This window comes from Adiantum capillus-veneris, chromosome 27 (genome assembly GCF_014529385.1).
Source record: "Adiantum capillus-veneris isolate H3 chromosome 27, ASM1452938v2, whole genome shotgun sequence".
NCBI classification, from domain to species: domain Eukaryota; kingdom Viridiplantae; phylum Streptophyta; class Polypodiopsida; order Polypodiales; family Pteridaceae; genus Adiantum; species Adiantum capillus-veneris.
The window spans coordinates 44,848,272-44,855,247 of NC_140957.1; the positions used below are offsets into that span (position 1 = coordinate 44,848,272).

At 38.9% G+C, this 6,976-nt stretch overlaps 1 pseudogene; it reads right to left on the bottom strand.

Moving 5' to 3' along the window:
• Nucleotides 1-1,158: 1,158 nt before the first annotated feature.
• Nucleotides 1,159-2,219, bottom strand: LOC147421874 (uncharacterized; annotated as a pseudogene).
• Nucleotides 2,220-6,976: the final 4,757 nt, after the last annotated feature.

Consider the following 6,976-nt stretch of genomic DNA (forward strand, 5'->3'; position numbering starts at 1 on the left):
CACAACTTTTAGACATTTTCTCACTTTGAGAAAAAGGTCATTTTTCTACCCTTTTTTTCACCATAATGTGTAAAAAACACAAGAATTGTGAATTATTTTTCTCATTGCTTTAATTTTTTTCAATGGTTATTTTTCTTATCCACACGTCAAATTTTCTCATTCTCAAAGTGAGAATAAATCTCTTGCAAAATAAAGTAGTGACGTGAAAAATAATCAAGCTCATAATTATTATTGTCTTTCTTCAATTCAAAAGAGAAAAAATTATTGACGCGTAATAATTGTTGGTCCTATGGAACCAAAAACGAAATTCACAATATGAAAATAATTTTCACTCAAGACCTTGCAAGTTCATGGTGTGAATTTTTTTTAATTGAAGCTCTTAAAGATTCTATTGTACGGCCACAAAGTAGGTAAAAATTAGCACCATAGGAATATTTTCATTCTACATCTATATTGCTAGTGCAAATATGTTTTACTCACTTCTTATAATGATAAATATTTCCTCTCCTAAGTGAGAGACATATCAATCTTGAGTGTAAATTAATTCCACTTTTGACAATGAAAATTTTTCATTCTTAAGTTTAACTTTTTAACGAGCTAATCAGTACGTTGGATAGGTAGAAAACCAATGGAAATATATTTTTTCTAGCTAGAGCCTTGCCCTTATGTTTTATGCAAAAGAGAGACATTAATGGTCACCGTCAGTGCAAAAAATTGAACAGGGTAAATTTTTTTCACTTCTTAATTACAAAAGAATCCTTATTCTCATATATATATTTTTTGTGGTGATATTATTCACACCTAAAAAATTTAGACGTTAGAAACATTCACACCTCTAATATGTTTTCATAGCTATAAATTTATCACATATGGAAAGGAATCTCTATCTTGTACGCATAAAACTATCCAAATTATGGGATAACCTCAATTCAAACATCTTTTATGGCTAGTTGTTTAGTATGAAAACTGCTAATAGTGATCAATCAACTATCATACAAGCATTCAAGACTATAACAAGAGCAATAATTAACTTGTCCCACAAAATCTTGTAGCTTTATAAGTCAGATATGTGCCTACGCAATACAGGTCAAACTGCCCAAACAAGATGTCAAAATTAGCGACAATGTTTATCACCAAAGTTCCATAGTGAACTTGACTTTAAACAAGCTCAACTTCATCCTGACCCATATCCTTATCATTAGTGTCTTTGAGCTTAATCTTGTTTTGCCCATAGCCCAACATACTAAAACATCCAATGCCTGTGATCAGTCTGGCATTTTTTCTTGAAATCAAACGATTCCTTTGGAGTAGTCCATTGCAACTCTTTTCAAAAGTCAACTAGTTGCCTATACATGAAATCTATGTTGTGCTCGACCATCAGTTTAAGAGCTATTGCTTCATTTGTTGTCATCTTAAGTGCCCCATTCTCCAAAAAGTATATTACACTTGTGTAAGGACCTTGATAAAAAATCTATTAAATTTACAACGCAACACGCTCATTTGTAAGACTAAAGATGTTAGTAGCAATACATAATGCTATGAGAAGAAATCAAATTCCTCTTTTTTGACTTGCAAACCTACAATAAAATAGAAACAATTCACAACATTAAAACATGGTTGATTGGATTAGTATACCAAGAAAAGGGCTTCTACCATGGTAGAGTTATTCTCTTTGCATCTAGCAGGAACTTTGGTAACTCTTTTAGCTTTTCCACTTTCTCTTCCTTCTCCCTTCAAAATCTATTCCATCTCAAAAACATTACAAAAATGGAGGTTTGAAGTCTGTACAAAGTGCTGACAATGAGCATACCCTTGAAATCATGACATCATTGTGAGATGATTTCTTGTTTGTGAGATCCTTTAAAGGGTGCAAAAAGAAGAATTTCTTGAGCCCTTTCAAGGGGGGACGCCCTTTAATGACATCAAATCACCAATGTCAAACCTTTTTGTTTGAAGGTCTCTTTGTTTCCACACTATAAGCAAACATATAGATACCATTCAAACACCATTAATAGATAGAGTTTTGTTCTTCACACTTTGTGTTTGGGACAATTACCACAAGCTCATTCAAGCACATGACCTTTGGCTTATTTTTTGATATGGTAATGAGTGGTGTAGTATTACCATCCTAAAACAAAATTGACATTAGCATGAAAGTCCCAAGATTTAGCTCAACAAGATAACAAACCAATGAAGTCTACCCATCCAGATGTCTCCATATCACTTCTGTCGTCAAAGTATACTAATGCATGGTTAAGCACCTAATAAACTATCATCTATAAGCAGAAAAGTAGGTCTCAACCTATGCCATAACCAATACTAAAAAGAAATTCTCACAAAATACTTGATGATTGAAATGCAATCGTCTTCACGGCCAGCTTCTGCCAAATAAAACATCTTCCATGTCGACTATTCACCAACACCAATAAACATAGTGCAAGGTGCAGCGGAAGTGAATGTTGAACTTTGCTCAAGATGAGTGCTCCGAACTCTGCTCAAGGTTCCTTTTACTTATGAAAGGGAGAGCCTTGCATTCCTTTAGTGAGAGAGTGAAAATGATCACAAATAAAGTGGATGAAGGTGCATAAGACTATGAGATAGAGAAAGAAGAGAATACGACACCGGAAAGTTGTACGACCCTCCTCCAAGGGCCCCACTCTCAGTGGGAGAGTTGGTCTACTATTGATTGATAATGGTACAAGATGCGATGCAAATCTACGTGATGCTATGTCCACGCCAACGGTGATGCCGATGATGACGAGACTAGGGCTGAAAATTGAATGCTTGGGAATGCTTGGCGATTCTACAACTGCCGAAGATGATGGGGCTGATCTGCTATTGAAAACACGTTGTCCTTGCCGTCTACAAACACTGGATTTTCTACTCGTTTAATCGCTTGTTTACTGATGAAGAAAACACTACCTTTACTGCTAAGAAAAACTCTGGCTCATGCTGAAATTGCTGCTGCAAAAATGTTGGTTCATGCTGCTACGAAAACGCTGGTTCATGCTGATCTATGGATGTTTTCAAGCGCTAATCGTAGACTAAATTTGTTGTGATATAGCAGGGCTAAAAACACTGGCTTGGCTGAGTCAAAACATTGGTGCAGAGGGTGCAAACATGTTGTGTGAGTGTCAGGTGACACATCCAACCCTACGTGTCGTGGACAAGCTACAACATGACCAGGGTTCAGTTCAGTCAAGTCAGTCTAGAATAGGAAGTGATCTGGCACTTTTGTGAGTTTGTTCGCAGACCGTGCATGTCCACACACTTAGATTAGGTGCATATCCTCTGGTTGCACATAGCATGATCATCAGATTTCCATCAGAACCCATCAGGAGCATTTTTACAGTGCATAGACCTAACTTTCCTATTTTTGACATTTTTCACTTATTATTTTTAAGTGACTTTTGTTGGAAACTAGGTAGGCAAAATTTACTAAGTTTGTATATAAGAAACCTAGTGCTAGCACTTTTTGGCAGAAGAGGCAGCAGGAGCACCTTGCTCAACATGCAACTTCTCAGTCAGACCAACCCCTGCGACAACTCTAGCGTTTTCAGCATTGCAGAAGGCCTAGCATTTTTGCATCAGATCAGGCTTGGCATTTTGCATTGCAGAGAAGCTTCGACATTAGCACACACACTAGAACCACTTCAAGACAACAGATTAGTCCTAGCGTTAGCAGATTTCCTCCAGAAGCAGAATTCAGCCCTAACGTTTTTGGAGCAGCATGACATCTGGTGTTTTGTAGTTCCATCGCGACAGAACCAGTCCATAGACCAGCATTTTCTGTTTTTAGCAGTCAATACCTGTAGAAGAAGTGCCGAACCTCACAGATCTAACCTTACAAAGTAGATCCTCGCCGCACGGTCAAATCCTATGTAGTTTGCAGATTTAGTCCGAAAAATGTAGATTTTAGCATCTGCATTTTCAACGTGTCATCGGTACATCGTTTCCATCAACATCGTCGTCGACATAGAGTTAGAATTCAGTAGATAAAGATTTGCAGATTTTAGTCCTTAGCAATTTCAGATTTCAGTCCATCTCGTCGTTGTCCTCACTGTCGTTGACATCGTCGACAAGTCCAAGCATTCAATAGTAGACCGCTCTCGCCATAGAGAGCGGAACCTTCGCAAGAGGGTTTGACAACATTCTGGTCTCGTATTCTTCTTTCTCTATCTCTCACTCTCATGCACCTTCATTCACAGTGTTTACCACTTTGGTTGTGTCCATTGCACTCTCTCACTAAAGGAACGGAAGGCCCTCCATTCCGTAAGTAAAGGAATCCTTGAGCACAATTCGGAGCACTCATCTTGAGCAAAGTTTCAACATTCACTTCCGCAGCACCTTACATTGGTATCAGAGATTTGTTAGTGTTCTGTATAACTCAAGGAAAGAACCACAAGAACCACTTTTTTTTGCTTGTTGCGGTCACACGAACCCAAGTTCGCTTGGGCATGTCGATTCTTAATCATGTTTTTGAAGAGTGACAGAAATCCCAAGAAAGAAGAGCTTGTCCAGCCTCCCTTGTGCCTCTTTTCACTCATTAAGAGCGGACCGTGCACTAAGCGGCGGGCCAGTCGACGTGAGGTGGGAAAAAGCAACCTTGGTGTGAGCGAAAGGCCGCCAAGGGGTGCGCCTGCAGAAAAGAGCGCAGAACTCGGACGACGAAAGAGAAACAAAATTTGATTGCGAGAACAAAGCAAGAAAAGCAATGAACGACCAACACATGAAAGAGATTTTGCAACTCTTTTCTCAAGTGCAAGCACAGATGCAAGAGATTCGGGAAGAAAGGACTCTCTCTGTCTCTTCTTCTCCAAAGCATGACACACAGGATTTGCATGATGATAAGCATGATGAATTGCATGGTAAGGATGAGCATGATGATTCGGATTATAAGGAAAATCATGATAATTGGCATGATCAAGATGTGATTTCTCACAAGCATGATGATTTTCATGAAGATGAAGTGATTGTTTAGTATAAGGATAATGTGTTAGTTGATACTTTCTCTAAGGAAGCTAACCTCATTGCAGAGACGATCAATCATGAAGCACCGATCTTGGCTCGCAAGCCTAGTTCCAAAGAACACACTCAGAAAGACCCCCTCAGGAGGAACCCATCTTTGGAAAATTTCTCTAGTCACTTTACGTGGAATGGTTATGTTCATTTTTTTGTGTTGGAAGTGGTTTTAAGAATTTTCTGCTTCGGAGATTCTTGAAGATGGTAGACGTATGACTTAGCCATAGAAAACTTTGTGTCGCTTTTAGTGCGGCCCAAAGAAGCAAGCATTGCAGACCTTTATGAAGTTCAAGTATCGCACGACCCATGGATCAGAGTGGACCGGTGAAGAGTCCTTTCGAGGATTTTCGATGTTGTTGGCGATCTCCCTCGATGCCATACAGTTCGGTATGAGTACCTCACTTTGAAAAGGAGGGGATGTCATGTGACACATCCAACCCTATGTATCCGTGGACAAGCTACACCATGACCAGGGTTCAGCTCAGTCAAGTCAGTCTAGAATAGGAAGTGATCTGGCACTTTTATGAGTCTGTTCGCACACCGTGCATGTCCACACACTTAGATTAGGTGCATATCCTCTGGTTGTACACATCATGATCATCAGATTTCCATCAAAACCCATCAGGAGCATTTTTACTGTGCATAGATCTTTTTTTTCTATTTTTGACATTTTTCACTTATTATTTTTTAGTGACCTTTGTTGGAAAGGATGCTGACAAAGCAAGGGAGTTTTTCTCTAGGTTGGGCATTAAACTTGCTCTCACTACTGCATATAATCCTGAGGGAAATGGTAAATTAGAGTGTGTGCATCCTCCTATCATTAAAGCTTTGGCTAAGGCCTGCAAAGGTAAAATGGGAGAGTGGCCGAGGTTATTTCCTTATGCTTTTTGGGCTGATCGAACAACTCATAGCTTAGTTACTGGTTATATGCCTTTTGAGTTGATGAATGGTCAGAAACCTATAATGCCAATTGAGGATGTAATTCCCACATGGAATGTGTTACCTTGGGAAGATGGAATGAGTAGGGAAGACCGTCGTGCTTTGCACATACAATAGTTAGAAAGAAGGCCTCAAGATATTGAGAATGTAGTAGCACGATTGAAAGATGCAAGGTTAATGAATAAGGACAGATTTGATAAGAGGCATAGGCTTAGACCTAAAGCTATTGAAGAAGGTGATTGGGTGTTGGTGTATGATAGTAGTCTTGAAAACCAACATTCAACAATAAGAAAGTTTTGGGAATACAACTTATACCTTGCATGAATTAGATGGGACAAAAATGGAGATTCCCATCATAGAGAAAAGAATCAAGTTAATCAAAAGAGAGGTGATATAGACCCCTTTGATTCACGGGAAAGTCAGAATGAATGCTCTGATAAAAATACTATGGATGTGGATGAAGAATGAGAGGATGATGCGTTTGATTTTGTTGCAAGTGATGATGAAATTGATATGTATGTTGACTTAAATGAAGAGTGAACTTGCAAAAGATATGTGTGGCACATGTCGGAGGATCTGCAGGTTTAGAGGGGGTGGATGTGGTGTCGTGGCAGGTTCATAATGTGAAATTAAAATATCTACCTCACACTCAATGCTTTTTTTATGTAGCACCAAATGCTATGATGATGTACACAGTGTGATATATGGGAAAACGGTTGCCATAGTTGCAGGCGTATACATACTTTTTCGGGAAGGCGAGGCCGAGGACGTGGGACCGTTGCATGTTTTAACACATTAAAGCATGCCTTATTTTCTTTCAGAATGTACAAATGTCAAGTGTTTCGAAGTGGCATGCTCGTTTTGCCTAGAAAGGTCAATGCGGGCGATGTTGTTGGCAAAAAATAGCAGGTTTCATGTGCGGGCATAAAAGACGTGTCCAAAGTTCTTACCAAGTGGAAAAATGAGGTTCAACATGAATTTGAGCCCAATAGTATTTTCCCACAAATTTAAGGAT